Source organism: Zea mays, chromosome 4 (genome assembly GCF_902167145.1).
Source record: "Zea mays cultivar B73 chromosome 4, Zm-B73-REFERENCE-NAM-5.0, whole genome shotgun sequence".
Taxonomy (NCBI): domain Eukaryota; kingdom Viridiplantae; phylum Streptophyta; class Magnoliopsida; order Poales; family Poaceae; genus Zea; species Zea mays.
This window is the reverse complement of record NC_050099.1, coordinates 120713533-120736767: the sequence shown is the minus strand read 5'-3', so window position 1 is coordinate 120736767 and position 23235 is coordinate 120713533. Positions and strand designations below refer to the sequence as shown.

The 23235-nt window shown below is 44.1% G+C and overlaps 1 long non-coding RNA gene across 1 annotated transcript; it reads left to right on the top strand.

The window, feature by feature from the left end:
• The first annotated feature begins 2136 nt into the window (after window positions 1-2136).
• LOC118476939 (uncharacterized) lies at window positions 2137-5729 on the top strand. The gene is made up of 2 exons (XR_004857798.1): window positions 2137-2275; window positions 4435-5729. It is a non-coding gene; the product is annotated as an uncharacterized lncRNA (long non-coding RNA).
• The last annotated feature ends 17506 nt before the right edge of the window (window positions 5730-23235 follow it).

The window sequence follows — 23235 nt, the reverse complement described above, 5'->3', positions numbered from 1 at the left end:
ATGCTAGATTAAAATCTAAGATAGAAGAATCAAATACTTGCAAACCCTCTACATCTATTGTTGATCATGTTTCCATTTGCATTAGATGTAGAGATGTTAACATTGAAGCTATTGATGACCACATTGCCATGATTAAACAACAAAATGATCATATAGCTAAATTAACTACTAAAATTAATGATCATGAACTTGAAAATTAAAAGTTTAAATTTGCTAGAAGCATGCTCTATAATGGGAGACACTCTGGCATTAAGGATGGCATTGGTTTCCAACAGGGGAGCAATATCAAGCTTAATGCCCCTAAACGATTGTCTAATTTTGTTAAGGGTAAGGCTCCCATGGTTCAGGATAATGAAGGCTACATTTTATATCCTGCTAATTATCCTGATCACAAAATTAGGAAGATTCATGTTAGGAAACCTCACACTGTTTCTCATCATGCTTTTATGTATAAAAATGAGGCTTCTAGCTCTAGGCATACCACACATGTTAAAATGCCTAGAAAGAAAATTCCTGCTACATTAAATGAGCACAAAGTTTTATTTAAGACTTTTGATGCATCTTATGTTTTAACTAACAAATCAAGCAAAGTAGTTGCCAAATATGTTGGGCGCAAAGACAAGAGCTCCAAAACTTGTGTTTGGGTACCCAAGGTGCTTGTTTCTAACGTCAAAGGACCCAAGACTGTTTGGGTACCTAAGAACAAGGCCTAAAATTGTTTTGTAGGTTTATGCATCTGGTGGTTCCAGTTGGATAATCGATAGCGGGTGCACAAACCACATGACAGGGGAGAAAAGGATGTTCTCCTCCTATGAGAAAAATGAAGATCCCCAACGAGCTATCACATTCGGGGATGGAAATCAACGTTTTGTCAAAGGTTTGGGTAAAATAGCTATATCTCCTGACCATTCCATTTCCAATGTTTTTCTTGTAGATTCTTTATATTACAGTTTGCTTTCTGTTTCTATGTAAAATGGGCTACAACTGTCTTTTTACTCATATAGGTATTACTGCCTTTAGAAGAAGTAATGATTCAATAGCTTTTAAGGGAGTGCTCGAGGGTCAGCTATACTTAGTTGATTTTAATCAAGCTGAGCTAGACACTTGCTTAATTGCTAAGACTAACTTGGGTTGGCTCTGGCATCGCCGACTAACCCATGTTGGGATGAAGAATCTCCACAAACTTCTAAAGGGAGAGCACATTTTAGGACTAACAAATGTTCATTTTGAGAAAGACAGGGTGTGTAGCGCATGTCAAGCAGGAAAGCAGTTTAGAGCCCATCATCCACACAAGAAGTTCATGACGACTGACAGGCCGCTCGAACTATTCCACATGGATCTATTCGGCTTGATAGCTTACATAAGGATCGGCGGGAGTAAGTACTATCTAGTTATTGTGGATGATTATTCTCGCTTCACTTGGGTGTTCTTTTTGCAGAAAAATCACAAACCCAAGAGACCTTATGTAACACCCTAAATTTGTGGGTATAAAATTTCTTTTCTAATATTCACCAAATTCAGGTGTTACCTTTATCCTCCTCTTCCTTTTCGCTCTTTTCTCTTTGTTTCAAAGTAGCAGAAGGATTCATTTTGATGTCTTGTACTAATAAAACCCTAATGGAATAATTGTTGTTGCATCATGCTAAAAGGCATTTATTTTCGATTTGACGTATTGTCTTGGTATGCATCATTTAATTTGTAGCTTTTTCTTGTGTATAAATCTAAATAAAAGAAAAGAATAAAAAGAAGAAAATAGAAAAGGGCCACTTAGCCTTTTTTCCAGCCAGCCCAGGCGCAACACCCGCTCCCCCTCTGACCTGCTCGGCCTCAGTGGCCCAGCAGCGCCAGCGGCTCTGCTCTCGCTGCGGGTTTGCGCGCGCCCAGCCACCTCCCTACATGGGGCCCACCAATAGCACCAGCGGCCCAGCACGCATAGCGCCCCCGCAGGCCCATTTTTCCCACCCCGCTGCTGGCCCACAGCGGCCCAACGATCGGCAAGCAAAGCGCGGCTGTAGCCACCGCCGCCATACGCGGACTCGTGCAGGTGCCTCGTCTCCACGCCACCCCCTGGCTAGTGGGCCCGTAGGCGTAGTGCCCCAACCGGATGCTTGCTTGCTTCTCTAATCTTCTTCCACGACGCACGTCCTAGACCCCATAAACTCGAAACTGCCTGCCCCGACTCTCTCCCTGCACAACCGGCTCATCCTCCCCTCTCTAGAGCTACCTGTTGCGTCATCGTTCGTCGGATCCGCGCCATCACCACTCGTCCGCCAAGGTGAGCATCCTCCCCGTCGCTTCCTCCCTCCCCTCCCTTCGGCGACCTTTTTCCTCGCGCAGCCCATGGCGGACGTGGCCAGGGAGCCGTTTTCCCCTGCACACGTCACTTGCTTCGTGTCCCGCGTGCCTCGCCTGCCATGTGAGCCACCATGGCCGCTGCTACCGTACCTCGCCCGCCCTGCTCCGCCGTGGCCGAGGCGCCGAGTGACCCCTGGCGTGCCTTGCCGCAGCCAGCGTACAACCATGGCCACACGCCTTTAGCCCTTCACTTCCTATTCTGCGTGCTGCTTCGCCACCGCGCTCTGTGCAAAGCCCTGCCAGCGAGCCATCATCTCACCTCGTGCCCCTGCCTGCTGGTCACTCGCTGCCATCGCCCGGTCCGCCATGGCACAGCCTGAAGAAAAAGCAACCGTTGTAGAGAAAAGAAAGGGAAAGTAACCATCGTGCGTGGTAAATGGTACGTGGAGAAGAGAAGTGCCCCATGTCAGGATCTTGTGCATTTGTTTTCCATGTGACCCATAGTGTGGCCTTGGTTGCAGCAAATCCTAATGCGCAACATTGCTTTAATTCTGTAGTTTATTAATTATTCAGTATCTTTTGTGTTGTTGTTCAATTTCGACCCGTACCAGTTGCGTTAGCTTCGTAATAATACCGTTTACATGTTAGAAACAATATTTTACCACGAAACAAGCTGTAATTAATTAGTTAGTCCAGTAATTGGTTTTTCAATGGTTATTTAAATACTTTTCTAGTAAAACTATTTTACAGTTTCTAACATATGCTTTCATAAATAAATGTTAACGTGATTAATGTGACTCAAATGTCTTGATTGAATACGTGCTTAGGGTAATCGTGATGTGTGTTTAGCGGTTCTTAATAGCCGCATATTTTATAATTCACAAATTGTTATTTATTCAATATATTATTCATCGTAAATCTGTTTGTACTTGTTTCAATCGCGTCAACTTCGTAGCATTTTTTGTAGTGATACACATTTTATTTATTTAATAATTTATTTATCCAACAATTATAAAAGTAGCAATCTAGTTAAACTAATTTATAGTTTTAGTTGTGCATTATAAATAAATGTTAATATGATTATGCCCACTCAAATGTTTCTGAATTTATACTTGTTTAGTATAAACGTGATATCTTTTAGTGACTCTCGCGTGTTGCGAGCACCGTTTACTCTTTGTTCGCGTGTATTGCGCTCGCCATCGTCGTCGCGTTGTCCGCCCGTCGTTCAAGGGCGTCGTTGGCGCGTTGTCGCGTGCGTTGTTTCGCGTGCCACAGTGCTATTTCGCGCACATCGTCGCGTGTCGCGCGTGCCATTCGCACGCGTTGTCGTGCGCCGTTCGCACGCGTCGTCGCGCGCTGTTCGCGTGGGTCGCGCGTCTTGTCGCGCGTTGCTCGCGCGTATCTCGCATGTCGATCACATGTGGCGTGCGATGTTTGCGCGTGACAATAAATTGTTTTCGCTTATAAACACTCATTTTAATAACGTTAATTCGTCAGGTCACATATTTTAGATAATTGACTTAAGGTTTGCTCGACTAATATTTATTAGATCAATATTTCAATTAGATTAAATGTGTAGTGTTCAACTTGCGCTTTTTGTTTATTTAATATTTGTTTAGTATAAACACGTCTTCTATTTAGTATTTTTTTGCTTGTCGCGTGAGCTGTTCCGCACGTGGCGATGTGCTGGTTCGCGCGTCGTTCGCGCTGGTCGCACGCTCTAGTTCGTGTGTCGTCAGCATGCTATGTCACGCGTGTTTGCGCGTCGTTTCGCACACTGTCGTGTTGTTTCGCGCGTCGTAAATTCGCCTCGCTTAGAATCTCTCGTTTTAATTAAATTACTTATTTATTTGACAGCTTTTTAGTGTGGTAGATTAATCAAAACTAAATGGTAGATATTATTTATATTTGATAATGTTGAATTAAATGTTTTAGTTAATATTTATTTAGCGTAAATGCGATATCTTTCCGACCGTCGCTTCGAGTTCGACATTTTTTTTCCTCGCGTGACCATAGTAACGCGCTCTATTTTGTTTTGCATGTTTTATTATGTTTTTATTTGAATGATGTAATGTTCTTATACATATATATATGTTTGCTTATTTGTGCCTGTTTGTATTCGCTGTGCGTCGCGAATAGACTGCGATCCATTCCGAGCTTTGAGGGATCAACGATCAAGCGTTGGCGACCAAGTGGTCGGGCTCTTCGAGTTCCACAAGGTTGAAGACCCTGAGCATCTGTTTGGTGAAGGCAAGTGTCCTCTGACCTATTATGTCCTACATACTTATAATTCACCGTCCAACATTACATTATTGAAACCTAAAGATTGACAATTCTGTATTTCCTTATCCTTATTTACCTTTTGGGGTTATCATGGTTAGCTTTATGCTATTGCTTTACTTTAATCAATGAACATGATGTGAATATTTATGATATGATGATGTTATCCCAATGATGATCTTGTGATATTTTAGGGGACTCAGGCTATTTTCCTGAGTACCTCTCCGTAAGGACCTGTTCGTGGAGTGACAATCCGGGATAACAGTGCGGCCATGAGGGTGGAATGGGATGCCCTTAGCTGATTAATTAGAGGAACCAGAGGAGTAGTTGGCTTCATCGTAGGGCCGTCAATGGGGTCCAGGCACAGTACTTGCTCTACCGAGGCTGATTGCAGAGGTTCTTTGATTTGGTTTTGGTTAGTCACCCTTTCTTTGGGGAGAGGTACAGTGTTTATCAAACTGGACAAACCTAATTGGTGGCTATGACCTCTGGAAAATCTTTGTAAAGTCTACGTAGTGAGACCCTGCTAGGTCACCTTGGAAGTGATCAATGGAGAGTCATGATCTCCTGGCAGAATGGGGATCACGACTTGTGGGGAAAGTGTGCGACCTCTCCAGAGGGTTAGAAACTGATATATCAGTCGTGCTCACGGTTATGAGCGGCCTTGGGATCCTATTTGATTAGAGATACAGATGGTTTGATATACAATGGTTCTATTTATTATTTTGGTTCGATGATGATAATGATGTTCCTCGATGAGGAAAGGATTCATGGGTTGGTTATATTATAAAACTTGGCTTCCACTAATAATAAATACCTGACCAACTAAAAGCAACTGCTTTGACCTTAACCCCCACATAAAGCTAGTCCACTTCAGCCAAACGAGACATTTGCTGAGTACGTTGATGTGTACTCACCCTTGCTTTCACAAAACACCAGGTTGCCTTTGGTGCAATCTATGCTCACGTAAATAAGAAGGCATCTCTCCAGGAGTTCCAGGACATCAGCGAGATCGAGGATTAGCCTAGCGACCTCCCCCAGTCAGCTGCCTGTGGTGGGTTTATTTACGTTGGCTACGTTTCGATTCTGTGTACTTTGATTTATATTATATAAATGCTCTAGTCTTTAATATTATAACTTACTCTTCCTTGTTATTCAAAGCATTGTGCTATGATGAGTCACTTATGTAATCGCCGTGTACGTGAATTTCTGGTCCTGACACGTACATGGTTCGCATTCGATCTACCTTCCAAAACTGGGTGTGACCACTTAAAGGGATTCTTAAGACGGGCTCTGTTAGGGGCCTGCTTCATCGCCGAAGGTCCCATAAGAAGAAACACCTTCGGAAGACTAGCACAAAGCCGAAGCTATCAATCAAAGGGCTTCAGAGTACATTTCCAAATGCACCGACCTAAAGATGAAATGACCAATTGGCCCGTGATAACTTGTATTATGATTATAAACCTTTGTAAAGGATATGAATGTAATTTCTCACAGGCTGCGTCCTGTGCCAATAAATAGATGAACAGTACCCCTGTACTGTTCACACGATTTTGTATTCGCTCGTGCGCAACGTTTGGATTTTTTGCCTTCTGTCAAGCCGAAGGTATAAATGTGATTAAATATTGTATTTAAATACTTGAATTTATGTAATGAAGATATGTGAATAATGTTATATGATTGTTCATGTTATCTTTCATGTTTCATATGCTTTGTCTTTCATTATCACTTATCACGATGTTGAAGGTACGTCCTTCATGACCTTCGTCGGAAGATCGTTATATCCTAAGGGAAATAATGCTTCGAAGGACGAAGGATATTAACCTTTAACACTGTGTTGCCTTGTTCTTGATTCATAGCATTTGAGAACAAGTCCCCAACATTGGCGCCCACCTTCGGTGAACTCACTTCCACTTTTGAGCTGATGGCTTCGTCCAAAACCCAAGCTGAAGCTACTTCGGCTACGAGGCTGGTCCTCCCGATAACAGGCGGATCATGTTCAGAACCAGCCAACAAGAAACAGAAGAAGGAGGCCCAGAGAAGGGTGCAGCATGTTGGGGTGCAGGGACCCTTCATCAGTCAAAATGGTCCCACATCCCAATCACCTTCTCCCAGGAGGACCTTCAACTCAAGGATTACCCTCACAATGATGCTATGGTTATATCTTGTGTTATCAAGGGATTTTTGGTCCACAATATTCTAGTTGGTATAGGCAGTGCAGCGAATATCATATTTGCTAAGGCCTTCAGACAGATGCAAGAGCCAGAGGACAAGATTCATGATGCTACACACCCTCTTTGTGGCTTCGGAGGAAGGCAGATCGTAGCACTTGGCAAGATCACAATGTCAGTGACCTTCGGATTTGTCCACAACACAAGGACTGAACAGGTTGTGTTTGATATTGTTGACATGGAATACCCCTACAATGCAATCATTGGTCGTGGGACACTTAATGCTTTCGAAGCAATTCTTCATCTAGCATACCTATGCATGAAGATACATTCGGAACAAGGGCCTATTGCAATTCATGGAAGTCAGGAAGCTGCCAGGAAGGCTGAGGGAAATTAGACAGACTCAAAAGCCATCCACAATATAGATGGAGCTGAAGCTTGTGAACAGTACAATTACAGAAGAGAGAAGGCTGCTTCAGCTGATCAGCCGAAGCCCATGCTTCTATGTGAAGACATAGCAGAGCAGAAGGTACTGCTGGGGTCTCAATTATGTGAAGAGCAGGAAAAAACTTTGATAAGGTTTTTATTCAACAACAAAGATGTTTTCGCATGGTCGACCAATGATCTCTGTGGTGTCAACAGGGATGTCATTGAACATTCACTTAATGTCGATCCATCCTTCAGGCCCAGAAAACAAAGGCTTCGTAAAATGTCTGATGATAAAGCCGAAGGTGCTCGGAATGAAGTAAAAAGACTTCTCAGCGCTGGTGTCATCAGAGAAGTAAAATATCCAGAGTGGCTAGCCAATACTGTTATGGTGAAGAAGGCCAATGGCAAATGGAGAATGTGTATTGATTTCACGGATCTCAACAAGGCCTGTCCGAAGGACGAATTTCCATTACCAAGGATAGACTCTCTTGTGGATGCAACAGCTTCTTCAGAACTTATGAGTCTGCTAGATTGCTACTCAGGATGTCATCAAATATGGATGAAGAAGGAGGATGAGCCGAAGACTAGCTTCATAACTCCCATGGAACCTATTGTTATCTTCGGATGCCTGAGGGGCTCAAAAATGCTGGAGGCAGTTTCAGCAGGATAACGGCCAAGGTCCTTCATTCCCAGATAGGCAGAAATGTGCTAACATACGTTGATGACATCATAGTAAAAAGCACGAAGCAAGAAAATCATATCACTGATCTGCAAGAAACATTTGCTAACTTCAGACAAGCTGGCCTGAAATTAAATCCTGAAAAGTGTGTCTTCGGAGTGAAGAAGGGTAAGTTCGTTGGCTGTCTGGTTTCAACGAAGGGGATTGAAGCTAACCCAAGCAAGATCGAAGCCATCCTTCGAATGGAACCACTGAGCACAAAGAAGGGGGCCCAACGGTTGGCAGGAAGACTGGCTTCATTGAATAGATATATATCTAGATCAGCAGAAAGAAACTTGCCATTCTTTGAAATACTAAAGTCAGCCGAAGTCTTTCAATGGGGCCCAGCTCAACAGAAAGCCTTCGAAGAGCTGAAGCAATACTTGATTGATATAACAACATTAACTCCACCTGCGCCAGGGGCTCTGTTACTATTGTATGTGGCAGCGTCGCACTCTGCAGTGAGTGCGGCGCTTGTGCAGGAGAAATTCGAAGGACAAATCAAAAAGCAAGCCCCAGTATACTTTGTCTCCGAAGTTCTAAGCTTATCAAAGAAAAATTATACAGAATTGGAGAAGGTGTTGTATGCTGTCTTAATGGCCTCCAGGAAGCTTCAGCATTATTTTAAAACACTCCATATAATTGTTCCTTCATCACAGCCTCTGAAGGATATCATGAGGAACAGAGAAGCTACTTGAAGAATTGGAAAGTGGGCTGCGAAACTCAACGAATTCAGCATTGATTATGTGCATAGATCCTCGATTCAGTCCCAGGCGCTAGCAGACTTCATCGCTGACTGGACGCCAGGGGCTCAGGAATAAGAAGCAAATAAAGATGCCGAAGCTTGGACGGTGTTCTGTGACGGTTCTTGGGGAACCTTTGGGGCAGGTGCGGCTGCTGTCTTAGTTGCACCTTCCAAAGTCAGAACATGCTATGCAATAAAGCTTGACTTTAGCTGCACAAATAATATTGCTGAATACAAAGCTTTTTCTTTTGGGGCTTCGGAAGTTAAAAGCAATGGGGATAAGAAGGCGGTCCTTAAAACTGATTCCCAAGTTATTTCTGGTCATGTTGACAAGAGTTGCAGGGCATGAGACCCGAAGCTTGAGGAATACCTCGACACAGTTCGAAGGCTTGAAGCTTCTTTCGAAGGGTTTTCTGTCAAGAATATTCCACGAGGAGAAAACGAGCACGCTGATCTGCTAGCCAAGTCAGCGGCACACAGTTGCCTCTACCTTCGGAAGTATTCTTTGAGACAATAAGAGCACCTTCGGTGGAACTTCTCAAAAGAGCAGTGCTCAATATATCTCCTGTTCATAGTGAAGATTGGAGGACTGAGATTATATCTTTTCTTCAAGGTAACTGCCTTTCAGATGACGAAGCTTATAATAAGAGAATGGAGTCAAGAACAAGACTATATGTAATAATAGAAGGGGAGTTATACAAACATGGAGTCTGCTCTCCACTTCTCAAGTGTCTATCCAGAGCCGAAGGTATAGAGCTGATGAAGGAAATACACGCAGGCTTGTGTGGATCTCATATTGGATCTAGACCTTTGCTGGGGAAGGTCTTCAGACAAGGATTTTATTGGCCGAAGGCAGCTTCGGATGCAACAGATCTGGTTCAAAAGTGTGAAAATTGTCAAAAATGTGCAAGAGACCAGAAACAACCTTCGTCGCTAACCCAGTTAATACAACCAACTTGGCCATTACAAAGATGGGGCCTGGATTTGTTAGGTCCACTTCCACCAGCACAAGGCAATTTAAGATATGGTGTGGTGGCTGTGGAGTATTTTTCCAAGTGGATTGAAGCAAAGCCTTTGGCAACAATAACTTCGGTCATAGTCTAGAAATTCTTTTGGCAAAACATTGTTTGTTGTTTCTGCGTATCAAAGGCTATAACTGTGGACAACAGAACACAATTTGATGCCGAAGCTTTCAAGGAATTTTGTGATCAAATCGGCACGAAGATTCATTTTGCATCAGTCGGACATCCAGAGTCAAATGGACTTGTCGAAAGAGCAAATGGTATTATAATGACAGGAATAATGAAGTTAATTTTTAACCAGCCTAGAGGAAAGTGGCCAGAAGAGTTGATTAAAGTGGTGTGGAGCCACAATACCACCGTATCAAGATCAATAGGTTTCACGCCATTCAAGTTACTATTTGGCGACGAAGCTATAACTCCAGAAGAAGCTAAAACAAGGTCAATAAGAACAACAGCTTTGGTGCTTCGGAGAGTGGCTAATCCGGACACAGTAGGCAAACTACAGCTGAAGTGGTAAGGACCTTTTCTGGTAGTATCTTCGTCAAGGCCCAGTTCTTACAGATTAAAGGATACGGATGGCAATGACATTCCTAGACCTTGGAACGCGGATGAGCTTCGACGATATTATGTATAGATTGATGTAATCTTTTTTATTTTTCTATGGCACCCTTTTCCTTTCCAAAGGGGGAGAAAGGTTTTTAATGGGGCCATAGTTTGTAATTTTTTTCTTTTCTCATTTAGCTCCATGAGAGCAAAATCCCCCAAATATGTAAATGTAAAATCTGAGCATGCACCATCGAGTGCAGAGAAAAAAAAACAGGGAGAAGCTCGAAAGTCGTCCCTAAGGGGATGCAGAGCATGACGAAGCTACAAAAAGTCGTTCCTAAGGGAGCGCAGCGTAAGTTTTCTGCTCAAAAGTCGTTCCTAAGGGAATGCAGAGCCAAATACCGCTAAAATATAAGGCGAAGCACGAAAAGTCAACGTGAATACCACCGAAATAGAAGGCGAAGAAGTTCGAAAGATGTTCCTTCGGGATGCAGAACTTACACCAAAAAATAAGCGGTGCAGCCGAAAAATAAACGGCAAAGAGATTTCAGTAATTCCTAAGGGAATGAAGTTTGTGGATGAAGCTTTGAATGTGTGTGTTTGGGCATTCATTTGCACGATACATTACATCATTCATTGCATTCATAAACATTCATTTAGACATACATAGGATCATCATCATATCATACAGATACAAACAGTTGCTTCGGTTCTAAGCATACAGCTTCAAGAAGCAGATTCATGCTTCGTTGTGTACGAAAAGAAGGGAAGTTGTTTTTCGCCTTCGGCTCAAAAATACAGGTTTCGACCACATCAAAGCATTTCATACATCGATGGAAAGGTAAAAATATATTACAAGGTATGGACAAATTTACATAGTAGAATTTGATTCTTAAGTTACAATATTCTTTACAAGGGTTAATACAAAAGTTTTCTTAGAATTTTTCCACAGCTAGGTATTCGAGCTTCATCATCATCTGTTGAGCTTTGGATTGCCTACTAAGCTTCGGCTCTGTGTTCTTCGGCTTCGTCATCCTTGAGAGCACCTAGAGGGGGGTGAATAGGTGATCCTGTAAAATTCAACAACTAATAGCCACAAAACTTGGTTATAAAGATGTTAGTACTCAAAAGAACCAAGTGGCTATAGAGGAGCTCTTGTAAATCACAAAGAGAGACAACACAAAAGACACAGTGATTTATCCCGTGGTTCGGCCAAGTATAACACTTGCCTACTTCCACGTTGTGGCGTCCCAATGGACGAGGGTTGCACTCAACCCCTTTCAAGTGATCCAAAGATCAACTTGAATACCATGGCTTTTCTTTGCTTATATCTTTTCCCGTTTGCGAGGAATCTCCACAATTTGGAGCCTCTCACCCTTACAACAAAGATCACAATGAAAACACAAGAGTAAGGTTGGGAGCAACACACACAAATCCGCAGCACAACGCACACACACAAGCCAAGACTTGAGCTCAAATGAAGCACAGAGAGTTCACAGCTATAACGGAGCTCAAATCACTAACACGATCGATCAAGTGCGTGGAGACAGAGTGTGGAGACTTAGAATTGCTTAGTGAATGCTTGGATGTCTCCTCCATGCACCTAGGGGTCCCTTTTATAGCCCAAGGCAGCTAGGAGCCGTTGGAGACCAACAAGGAAGGCAATTCTTGCCTTCTGTCGGGTGGCGCACCGGACAGTCCAGTGCACCACCGGACAGCCACTGTTCATGTCCGGTGCGTGATTTCCTTCCATTCCTGGCACAGCTTACCGTTGCAACTCCGGGCTGGTTGGCGCACCGGACACTGTTCGGTGCACACCAGACAGTCCGGTGCCCCCAGCCGACCGTTGGCGCGGGCCACGCGTCGCCCGCGGATTGCGCGGCCGACCGTTGCGCTGGTGGCCATTGGCTCACCGGATAGTCCGGTGCACCACCGGACAGTCCGGTGAATTATAGTCGTATGCTGCCAAAGTTTCCCGAGAGTGGCCTGTTCGCCGGAGTCCAGCCTGGCGCACCGGACACTGTCCGGTGCACCACCGGGTAGTCCGGTGTGCCAGACCGAGCTGAGTCTTGGCTGTTCTAGCCAAGTCATTTTCTTGTTCTCTTTTCTCTGATTCTAGCACTTAGACAAATATATTAGTACACACAAAAACCAATGTACTAAGTCTAGAACCATACCTTTGCCTTGATTATTACTTCTCTCTTTATTTAGCACATGAGAGCACATTTGAATGTGTTGGGCACTTAATCACCAAAACAATATAGAAATGGCCCAAGGGCACATTTCCCTTTCAATCTCCCCCTTTTTGGTGATTTATGCCAACACATCAGAAAGCAAATGCAAAACATGCACATTGATTCAAATTGAAGACCACATTGTTTTTGACGTTAATTTGGTATATTTGGATCATTCTTTGCCACCACTTGGTTTGTTTTTGCAAATCAAAATCGTTTTCCTATCTCTAATCCAAACACACATGTTTAGGCATAAAGAGAGATATTCCAATTGAAAAAATTGATCGGGTACCAAAAACTCCCCCTTTTTCTCATAATCATAAATTCTCCCCACAAGAGACCAAATTTTGACAATAAGAGTATTTTGACAAATCAAAAGTTCTAACTATACTATTTTCAAAATTCTCAGGTGGTAGCTGATCCATTTGCTTTGGACTTAATTTCTCCCCTTTTGGCATTAAGCACCAAACCGGGATCATTATTGGCTCATTAACCCTATTGCCTTACCAAAAATGTCAATTAACAACAAAAAGGCAATAGGAGCTTAAGAGTGAACTTGGAGGTTAGTACACTAATACCGGAGTGCAGTGGAAGTCTTCGCATGGTCCAAGTTCACCTTTCCCTTTCAATTCACCTTTGAGACTACATCAAGTAAACTCAAGCACAAATGTTAGTCTCAAAGGGTCAAGTTGTAGCACTTCTCCCCCTAAATATGTGCATCATTCACATATGGACTTGTGAGGTCCCGGGATCCCTTGCACAACTTGAGCACCATAAATAAACAATGAATCTCATAAATGCATAAAATAACTTGATCAGAGGCATAAACCACATGTATGCTATAAATCAATCCAAGTTACGCGAATCTAAGACATTTAGCTCATTATGCAGCCTGCAAAAGGTTTTCTCATCTAAAGGCCTCGTAAAGATATCGGCTAGCTGATTCTCGGTGCTAATATAGAACACTTCGATATCTCCCTTTTGCTGGTGGTCTCTCAAAAAGTGATGTCGGATGTCTATGTGCTTAGTGCGGCTGTGTTCAACAGGATTATCCGCCATGCGGATTGCACTCTCATTGTCACATAGGAGTGGGACTTTGCTCAGATTGTAGCCAAAGTCCCAGAGGGTTTGCCTCATCCAAAGTAGTTGCGCGCAACACTGTCCTGTGGCAACATACTCGGCCTCAGCGGTGGATAGGGCAACGGAGGTTTGTTTCTTAGAACTCCAAGACACCAGGGACCTTCCTAGGAATTGGCACGTCCCTGATGTACTCTCCTATCAACCTTGCACCCAGCATAATCGGAGTCTGAATATCCAATCAAGTCAAAGGTAGACCCCTTTGGATACTAGATCCCGAAGCAAGGCGTAGCAACTAAATACCTAAGAATTTGCTTAACAGCCACAAGGTGACATTCCCTTGGGTCGGATTGATATCTAGCACACATGAATACGCTAAGCATAATATCTGGTCTACTAGCACATAAATAAAGCAAAGAACCTATCATAGACCAGTATGCCTTTTGATCAACGAACTTGCCTCCTTTGTTGAGGTCGACATGTCCGTCGGTGCCCATTGGTGTTTTCGCGGGCTTGGTGTCCTTCATCCCGAACCGCTTGAGCAAGTCTTGCATGTACTTCATTTGGGAGATGAAGGTGCCGTCCTTGAGTTGCTTCACTTGGAACCCAAGGAAGTAGTTCAGCTCGCCCATCATCGACATCTCAAATTTCTGTGTCATCACCCCGCTAAACTCCTCACAAGACTTTTGGTTAGTAGAACCAAATATTATGTCATTGACATAAATTTGGCACACAAAAAGGTCACCATCACAAGTCTTAGTGAAAAGAGTTGGATCGGCTTTCCCAACCTTGAAAGTATTCGCAATTAGGAAATCTCTAAGGCATTCATACCATGCTCTTGGGGCTTGCTTAAGTCCATAGAGCGCCTTAGAGAGCTTACACACATGGTCGGGATACCGTTCATCCTCAAAGCCAGGGGGTTGCTCCACGTACACCTCCTCCTTGATTGGCCCGTTGAGGAAAGCGCTCTTCACATCCATTTGGAACAACCTGAAAGAGTGGTGAGCAGCATAGGCTAATAGAATGCGACGAATAGACTCTAGCCTAGCCACAGGAGCAAAAGTCTCCTCGAAATCCAAACCTGTGACTTGGGCATAACCTTTTGCCACAAGTCGAGCCTTGTTCCTTGTCACCACCCCGTGCTCGTCTTGCTTGTTGCGGAACACCCACTTGGTTCCCACAACGTTTTGCTTGGGACGTGGCACTAGGCTCCAAACTTCATTCCTTTTGAAGTTGTTGAGCTCTTCCTGCATGGCCAACACCCAGTCCAGATCTTGCAAGGCCTCTTCCACCCTAAAAGGCTCAATAGAAGAGACAAACGAGTAATGCTCACAAAAGTTAGCTAGTCTTGGGCGAGTGGTTACTCCCTTGCTTATATCACCTAGATTCTGGTCGACGGGATGATTCCTTTGAATTGTCGCTCGGACTTGAGTTGGAGGGGCCAGTGGTTCTTCTTCCTCTATCACTTGTTCTTCTTGTGCTCCCCCTTGATCACATGCCTCTTCTTGAGGAACCTGTTCATCATCTTTAGTTGGGGGTGCATCATCGTTGAGGAAGAAAGTTGATCTTGCTCTTGTTGTTCCTGTGGTCGCACATCTCCAATTGCCATGGTGCGTATTGCGGTCGTCGGAACATCATCTTCATCTATATCATCAGGATCAACTTGCTCTCTTGGAGAGCCATTAGTCTCATCAAATACAACGTCGCTAGAGACTTCAACCAAACCTGATGATTTGTTGAAGACTCTATACGCCTTTGTATTTGAGTCATAACCTAGTAAAAACCCTTCTACAACTTTGGGAGCAAATTTAGAATTTCTACCTTTCTTCACTAGAATGTAACATTTGCTCCCAAATACACGAAAGTATGATACATTGGGTTTGTTACCGATAAGAAGTTCATATGAGGTCTTCTGGAGGAGGCGATGAAGGTAGAGCCGGTTTATGGCGTGGCAAGTTGTGTTCACAGCTTCCGACCAAAACCGCTTAGGCGTCTTGAACTCTCCAAGAATTGTCCTCGCCATGTCAGTAAGCGTCCTGTTCTTCCTCTCTACCACACCATTTTGCTGTGGTGTGTAGGGAGCAGAGAACTCGTGCTTGATGCCTTCCTCCTCAAGATACTCCTCCACTTGCAGATTCTTGAACTCGGACCCGTTGTCGCTTCTTATCTTTTTTTATCTTGAGCTCAAATTTATTTTGAGCCCGCCTTAGGAAGCTCTTAAGAGTCCCTTGGGTTTCTGTTTTATCCTGCAAAAAGAATACCCAAGTGAAGCGATTCAACTAAAAACACATTTGATATGGAATGCTCGGATGAAATGGCTATCTTTCCTAGTCCTTTAACCTTGCCTTGATTCTCATCTCCAAAGATGATCGAATCTTGGGAATCTTTGTTCTTGACGTAGGAAGTGAACATCTTCTTCTCCCCCGTCATGTGGTTTGTGCATCCGTTGTCGATAATCCAGCTTGAGCCCCCGGATGCATAAACCTGCAAGGCAAATTAGGCTTGGGTTTTAGGTACCCAACTCTTGTTGGGTCCTACAAGGTTAGTTACAATATTCTTTGGGACCCATGGGCAAGTCTTGTCTCCTTTGTATTTGGACCCCATCTTTCTAGCAACCACTTTTTCATTTTTACATGAAAGAACATACGTAGTGTTGCAAGCATGAAAGACAGAGGTAGGTTTATTACACATTTTCCTAGGAGCATGAGACACAAAATTTCTCCTAGGCCTACCATTAAAATTGGAACTTGAAGCAATCATAGCATGTGAATCAAAAGCATTATAACTCTTATTATAATGAGAACTTCTAGAAAATTTTCAATCATTATACATGAAAGCATGATTCTTTTGATTACTACTAGCCATAGGGGCCTTCCCTTTCTCCTCGTTGGGAATGGGAGCCCTTTGGCTTGTTATGTTCTTGGCTTCCTTTCGAAAGCCAAGTCCATCCTTAATTGAGGGATGTCTACCAATTGTGTAGGCATCCCTAGCAAATTTTAACTTATCAAAGTCATTTTTGCGAGTCTTAAGTTGGGCATTAAGACTTGCCACTTCACCATTTAATTTTGTAATAGAAGTAAGGTGCTCAACACATGCATCAACATCAAAATCCTTACACCTATTACAAATGACAACATGCTATACACAAGAACTAGATTTATTAACTACTTCTAGCTTAGCATTTAAATCATCATTAATACTCTTTAAGCTAGACACAGTTTCATGACAAGCAGATAATTCTGAAGAAAGCATTTCATTCCTTTTAATCTCTAAAGCAAGAGACTTTTGCACACTTACAAACTTATCATGCTCTTCATATAAAATATCCTCTTGCTTTTCTAAAAGTCTATTCTTTTCATTTAAAGCATCAATCAATTCATTAATTTTATCTACTTTAGTTCTATCTAAACCTTTGAATAAGCTTGTGTAATCTACTTCATCATCACTAGAGTCATCATCACTTGAAGTAGTATACTTAGGGGTATCTCGAGCGCTTACCTTTTTCTCCTTTGCCATGAGGCAAGTATGACGCTCGTTGGGGAAGAGAGATGACTTGTTGAAGGCCGAGGCGGCGAGTCCTTCGTCGTCGGAGTCGGAAGAAGAGCAATCTGAATCCCATTCTTTGCCAAGATGCGCCTCGCCTTTCGCCTTCTTGTAGGCCTTCTTCTTCTCCCTCTTCCCTCTCTTTTCTTGTTCCTGGTCATTAGCATTATCGGGACAATTTGCTATAAAATGACCAGTCTTACCACATTTAAAACAGGAGCGCTTTCCCTTTGCTTTGCTCTTGTTGGGATGCTCCTTGCCTCCTTTTAGCGCCGTCTTGAAGCGCTTGATGATGAGGGCCATCTCATCTTCGTTTAGCCCGGCAGCTTCAACTTGTGCCACCTTGCTAGGTAGCACCTCCCTGTTGCTGCTTGTTGCTTTGAGTGCAACGGGCTGGGGCTCATAGATGGGCATTGGGCCATTCAATGCATCATCAACATATCTTGCTTCCTTGACCATCATACGCCCGCTCACAAACTTTCCGAGTATCTCCTTGGGCGTCATCTTTGTGTACCTAGGATTTTCACGGATGAGGTTCACAAGATGAGGGTCAATAACAGTGAAAGACCTGAGCATAAATCAGACGACGTCGTGGTCCGTCCATCTCGTGCTTCCATAGTCTTGATCTTGTTGACTAGGGTCTTGAGCCTGTTGTACGTTTGCGTCGGCTCCTCTCCCCTGATCATGGCAAACCTTCCTAGCTCGCCTTCCACCAACTCCATTTTGGTGATCATGGTGGCGTCGTTCCCCTCATGCGATATCTTGAGGGTGTCCCATATTTGCTTGGCGTTGTCCAAGCTGCTCACCTTGTTGTATTCGTCCCTGCACAATGATGCTAACAAAACAGTGGTAGCTTGTGCATTCTTATGAATTTGTTCGTTGAAAAGCACATGGTTATCGATACTATCAAATTGCATTCCATGTTCAACTATCTCCCAAATACTAGGATGAAGAGAGAATAGATGACTACACATTTTTGACTCCAAAAAGAGTAGTCCTATCCATCAAAGTGTCGAGGTTTACCAAGAGGAATTGAAAGCAAATGAGCATTGGAGTTAAAAGGAATACGACAATAATCAAATGAATAATTCGAATTAATCGGTTTCTTTTTCTCGTCGTCGTCGTCTCTTGGTGAAGAAGAAGATTCGTCGCTGTCGTAGTACACGATCTTCTTGATGCGCCTCTTCTTCTTCCTATCCTTCTTCTTGTGACTCGAGCCAGAGTCAGTGGGATTATCATCTCTTGGCTCGTTGAGGAAGGACTCCTTCTCCTTGTCGTTGACCACCATCTCCTTTCCCTTAGGATCCATCTCTTCGAGCGATTAGTCCCTTAAGTGAAGAGAATGACTCTGATACCAATTGAGAGCACCTAGAAGGGGGGGTGAATAGGTGATCCTGTAAAATTAAACAACTAATAGCCACAAAACTTGGTTATAAAGATGTTAGTACTCAAAAGAACCAAGTGGCTATAGAGGAGCTCTTGTAAATCACAAAGAGAGACAACACAAAAGACACAATGATTTATCCCGTGGTTCGGCCAAGTATAACACTTGCCTACTTCCATGTTGTGGCGTCCCAATGGACGAGGGTTGCACTCAACCCCTTTCAAGTGATGCAAAGATCAACTTGAATACCACGGCTTTTCTTTGCTTATATCTTTTCCCGTTTGCGAGGAATCTCCACAATTTGGAGCCTCTCGCCCTTACAACAAAGATCACAATGAAAACACAAGAGTAAGGTTGGGAGCAACACACACAAATCCGCAGCACAATGCACACACAAGCCAAGACTTGAGCTCAAATGAAGCACAGAGAGTTCACAGCTAGAACGGAGCTCAAATCACTAACACGATCGATCAAGTTTGTGGAGACGGAGTGTGGAGACTTAGAATTGCTTAGTGAATGCTTGGATGTCTCCTCCATGCGCCTCGGGGTCCCTTTTATAGCCCCAAGGCAGCTAGGAGCCGTTGGAGACCAACATGGAAGGCAATTCTTGCCTTCTGTCGGGTGGCGCACCGGACAGTCTGGTGCACCACCGGACAACCACTGTTCATGTCCGGTGTGCGATTTCCTTCCATTCCTAGCGCAGCTGATCGTTGCAACTCCGGGCTGGTTGGCGCACCGGACACTGTCCGGTGCACACCGGACAGTCCGGTGCCCCCAGCCGATCGTTGGCGCGGGCCATGCGTCGCCCGCGGATTGCGCGGCCGACCGTTAGTGTCCGGTGCACACCGGACAGTCCGGTGCCCCCAGCCGATCGTTGGCGCGGGCCATGCGTCGCCCGCGGATTGCGCGGCCGACCGTTGCGCTGGCGGCCGTTGGCTCACCGGACAGTTCGGTGCACCACTGGACAGTCCGGTGAATTATAGCCGTACGCCGCCAAAGTTTCCCGAGAGTGGCCTATTCGCTGGAGTCCAGCCTGGCGCACCGGACACTGTCCGGTGCACCACCGGACAGTCCGGTGTGCCAGACCGAGCTGAATCTTGGCTGTTCCAGCCAAGTCATTTTCTTGTTCTCTTTTCTCTGATTTTAGCACTTAGACAAATATATTAGTACACACAAAAACCAATGTACTAAGTCTAGAACCATACCTTTGCCTTGATTATTACTTCTCTCTTTATTTAGCACATGAGAGCACATTTGAATGTGTTGGGCACTTAATCACCAAAACAATATAGAAATGGCCCAAGGGCACATTTCCCTTCCAATCCTGTACATATCAAAACATTATAAGGAAAATTCAAGTTTCAAGGAAAAGGTAAGTACAAGGTATGATTTTATTACCGGCTTGAGATGACTTCGAGCTTCGTCACCAGCTAGGCTTCGCCCACCCTTTGTCCATATTTGCTTTATAAATCTGTTTCCAATGCTTCGAGCTAGGCTGGGGATATCAGTTAGATCTGCTGGTGATAAGCTGAAGTTTGGTCTATTAACAATTTTTTCGTGCATGCAATCGGACTTCATGAAGGCAACAGTTGTGCCCCGAGAAGCTAGCAGGGCACAAAAATCACCGTGTCCGGCTATAACTTCATCAAGAGCATCAACTTTGCCCTCAATGTGTTCGAAGGTCCCTGGCAGGTCCTCAATCGAAGGATTGAATTTCTCAGAGCTGGCTCCAACCGAGTTAAAGATCTGTCTTAATTGCTGCACGCATCAGTTGCTGAACTCCAGACATTTATCTTGAAGCTCTTTTAATGATTTTTGCAAATTTGAACTTTTTTCGACCTTAGCCTCAAACTTCGTATCAAATTTCTGCTTTTCTTGTTCGAAGCTTTCTGATTTTGAGAGAAGCTCCTTATCCAACTTTGCAATTTTGGCTTCAGCTTCTGCTAGTAAGCCTTCCATTGTCTGAAGTTCGAAATCTTTCTTTTCAAGAGCAGTTGCTTGATCTTTTATTTTGCTTTCTAAACATTCAATTATGATCTCATGTTTTTGTCTTCAAGGTCCTATTGCATCCTTAAAGCTTTGCTTAATAGCATACTCTGTGTAGAAGCAAGCTTCGTCAGCAAACACCTTCATTGTTAAAAACAACAAAAAGTCGAAGAAAAGTTTTTACCTTGAAGTTAGAAAAGAATAAACTACCGACGATATGCTATCGCTGGTAGCGGTTGATATCGGTCTCAAGCTTCGGGAAACCAATACTCTTCGATAGAGTACCGACGAGCTTCGCTCCAGTCCGGTCTCGGAGACAACCTAAGCTTTCATCGTCGATACCGCCGAAGAGCATCGCCCCTGGCTGATACCCACAGGATATGGCATACTCCCTCAACTCTTCTTTCTCAGCCTTTGTCAATTCTTGTCCAGTTAAGTTTTGAAAGTTGAAGTTTTCTTCTTCTGAAATATCTTCGGCTATTTCCTTCTCTTTCCTAGGCACTGTGGCCAGGGTCTCTTCGGCGGCTGCAGCAGCTTCTTCTGCGGCCATGTCCAGAAGTATTTTATCAATATTAGAGAGCATGCTTTCTAAATTTGCATCTTCAGCAGTTGCAGCTTTAGTAGGTGCAGCTTCGGCAGCTGTAGCACTCTCGACAGCTGGTGTCTTTGACGCCGAAGCTGGCGGTGGTGTTTCTTCAATGGCTTCAGTCACAGTAATAATTCTTCATTTTTTCGGCTCAACAGACTTCTTCGTTGCCGAGGGCTCCTTCTTCTTCTGTAAAAGCTTCGTCAGATGTGGCCCCAGTGGACTTAGCTTGATAGGCAAGGATTCAGTCATTACCTTTAGAATTTCTTCCATGTTGACAACAGAAGGTGTTGAAGGAGTTTCTTCTTCTATATCAGTCGCCTTCTGCTTCAGAGCCGCAACTTTCCTTTTCTTCGGAGCAACTGCCTTAGGCTCAGGGCTCAACTTTCTCTTTTTCAGGTTTTCTTCATCTTCTTTTACCATTTTAGCGGCCTGTCTGCCCACAACACTGACAACTCTTTTTTCTTTTTTGCCCTTCAGCGCCCTTGTTCAACCACTCATAGTCAGAATATTCAAAATTCAAGGCATCCATTACTCGATTCAATCTTCACTTCGGTCGGGCGCCGAAGGCTGCAGTCATCAACTGATCTTCTTTTCTCATATAATTTCCCAAAATCTCGTTGCACATGACTTCAATTGTATCCAACCATTCTTGGCAGGGTTCTTTGAAGTGTTTCTTGACTTGAAATGATAGGGCAGCCGAACGAGTTCATTCTTCTTTTTCTTTCCTTCAAGCTTCGGCATACCCCATTCCCTCAGCGTTGGAAATACTCGGTTGGCCAAGTATTCTTGAACTAAGTCCCTAGTTTTGATGTGTTCAGATACAATTCTAAACTCATACACAACATCTAGGCATGGTGCCCCCGGCATCATGTTGCACTGAGGCCTAGTCAGCCCGAAGGTTAACTCCAATGGGCTCTGCACTAGCTTCTACTTTTTCTCATCAATCTTAACATAAAACCATTCAGATTTCCAACCCGTCGGCCATTTAGAGCGATAGCTGACCACTGGTGTCTTCATGTCTTTGCGATAAGCAAAATTGTAGCAGCCGAAGTTCTCATGCAGTCCGTCTTCCCTAGCCTTCGTCTGATAATGAAGTTCGTGTACTCGGCAGAAGGCTTCGGCGAGTGGCTCCACCCCTTGACTTCGGAGAGCCCAAATATACACGCTGAGCCTAACAATGGCGTTAGGGGTCAGCTGATGAAGGTAAATCTCAAAATTTTCCAAGACATCTCCAATCATCCTGTGCAGAGAAAATCTCAGCCCTGCTTTGAAGAAGCTCTTAAAGACCACCACTTCATCATTTTCTGGTTTCGGGATAGTTTCTTCCCCATCAAAGCGAATCAACCCCTTGTCGGCTTCCCTGAAGTAGCCTAGCTTCGTCATCATAGCCATATCAGCTTCAGACACAGTCGACTTTCCAAAATCCAAATGGCTAGGCTTCGATGGCATAGCGGTGTTATAATCAATCTCTTCTTCACCAATATCACCTTCTTCAATGTCTGCCTGCTCCACTTCAGTAGCATGGGCGCCTTCATCAGGAGCGCCCTCCGTTAAAACTAGTCCCGACCGCCTCATAACTTTGGAGATCGGAGCAGTTTCAGTAGCTTCGGTGTCCTCTCCGTCGTGTGTAACCCTAGCTGTTGAGCGCACTCTGGCCATTTGATGTTGAATTTCTTGCGTTTTAACGAAGTTGAGTATTTTTGATGAAGCTCCCTCTTCTCACGAAGCTAGAGCAAAGTGGTCCTTTGACTGAGAATACGGTGAATAAGCTTCGACGGTGGTCAAATTTTTCGGCAGCACAACAGTACAATAGCAGTAAATGTTGTGGTAACTTCACAACTACCCGTCTGTTTATATAGTGCTGCAGGTGGGAAGGTGAATCGTCAAGTCCCTCGCACCCGTTGAACAGTCACCCGCACTCGCTGAACGGTGGACCATAGTGCCCAAGAAGCTGAATCACCAGATCACGCATACCCATTGCATGGTGGGCCCATCCTTCACTCGGAATATTTAAATCGTTTCCCGGCAATGAGCTCAGGGAAGGTGTTTTTCGGACCTTCGGCATTCCGAAGCCTGAGAGAGTTTTTCACGGGTCGAGCTCGTTACGAAAAATGATCTGGCACCGTGAAGGGGCTACTGTTGGGGGCCTGCTTCATCGCCGAAGGTCCCATAAGAAGAAACCTTCGAAAGACTGGCACAAAGCCGAAGCTATCAAT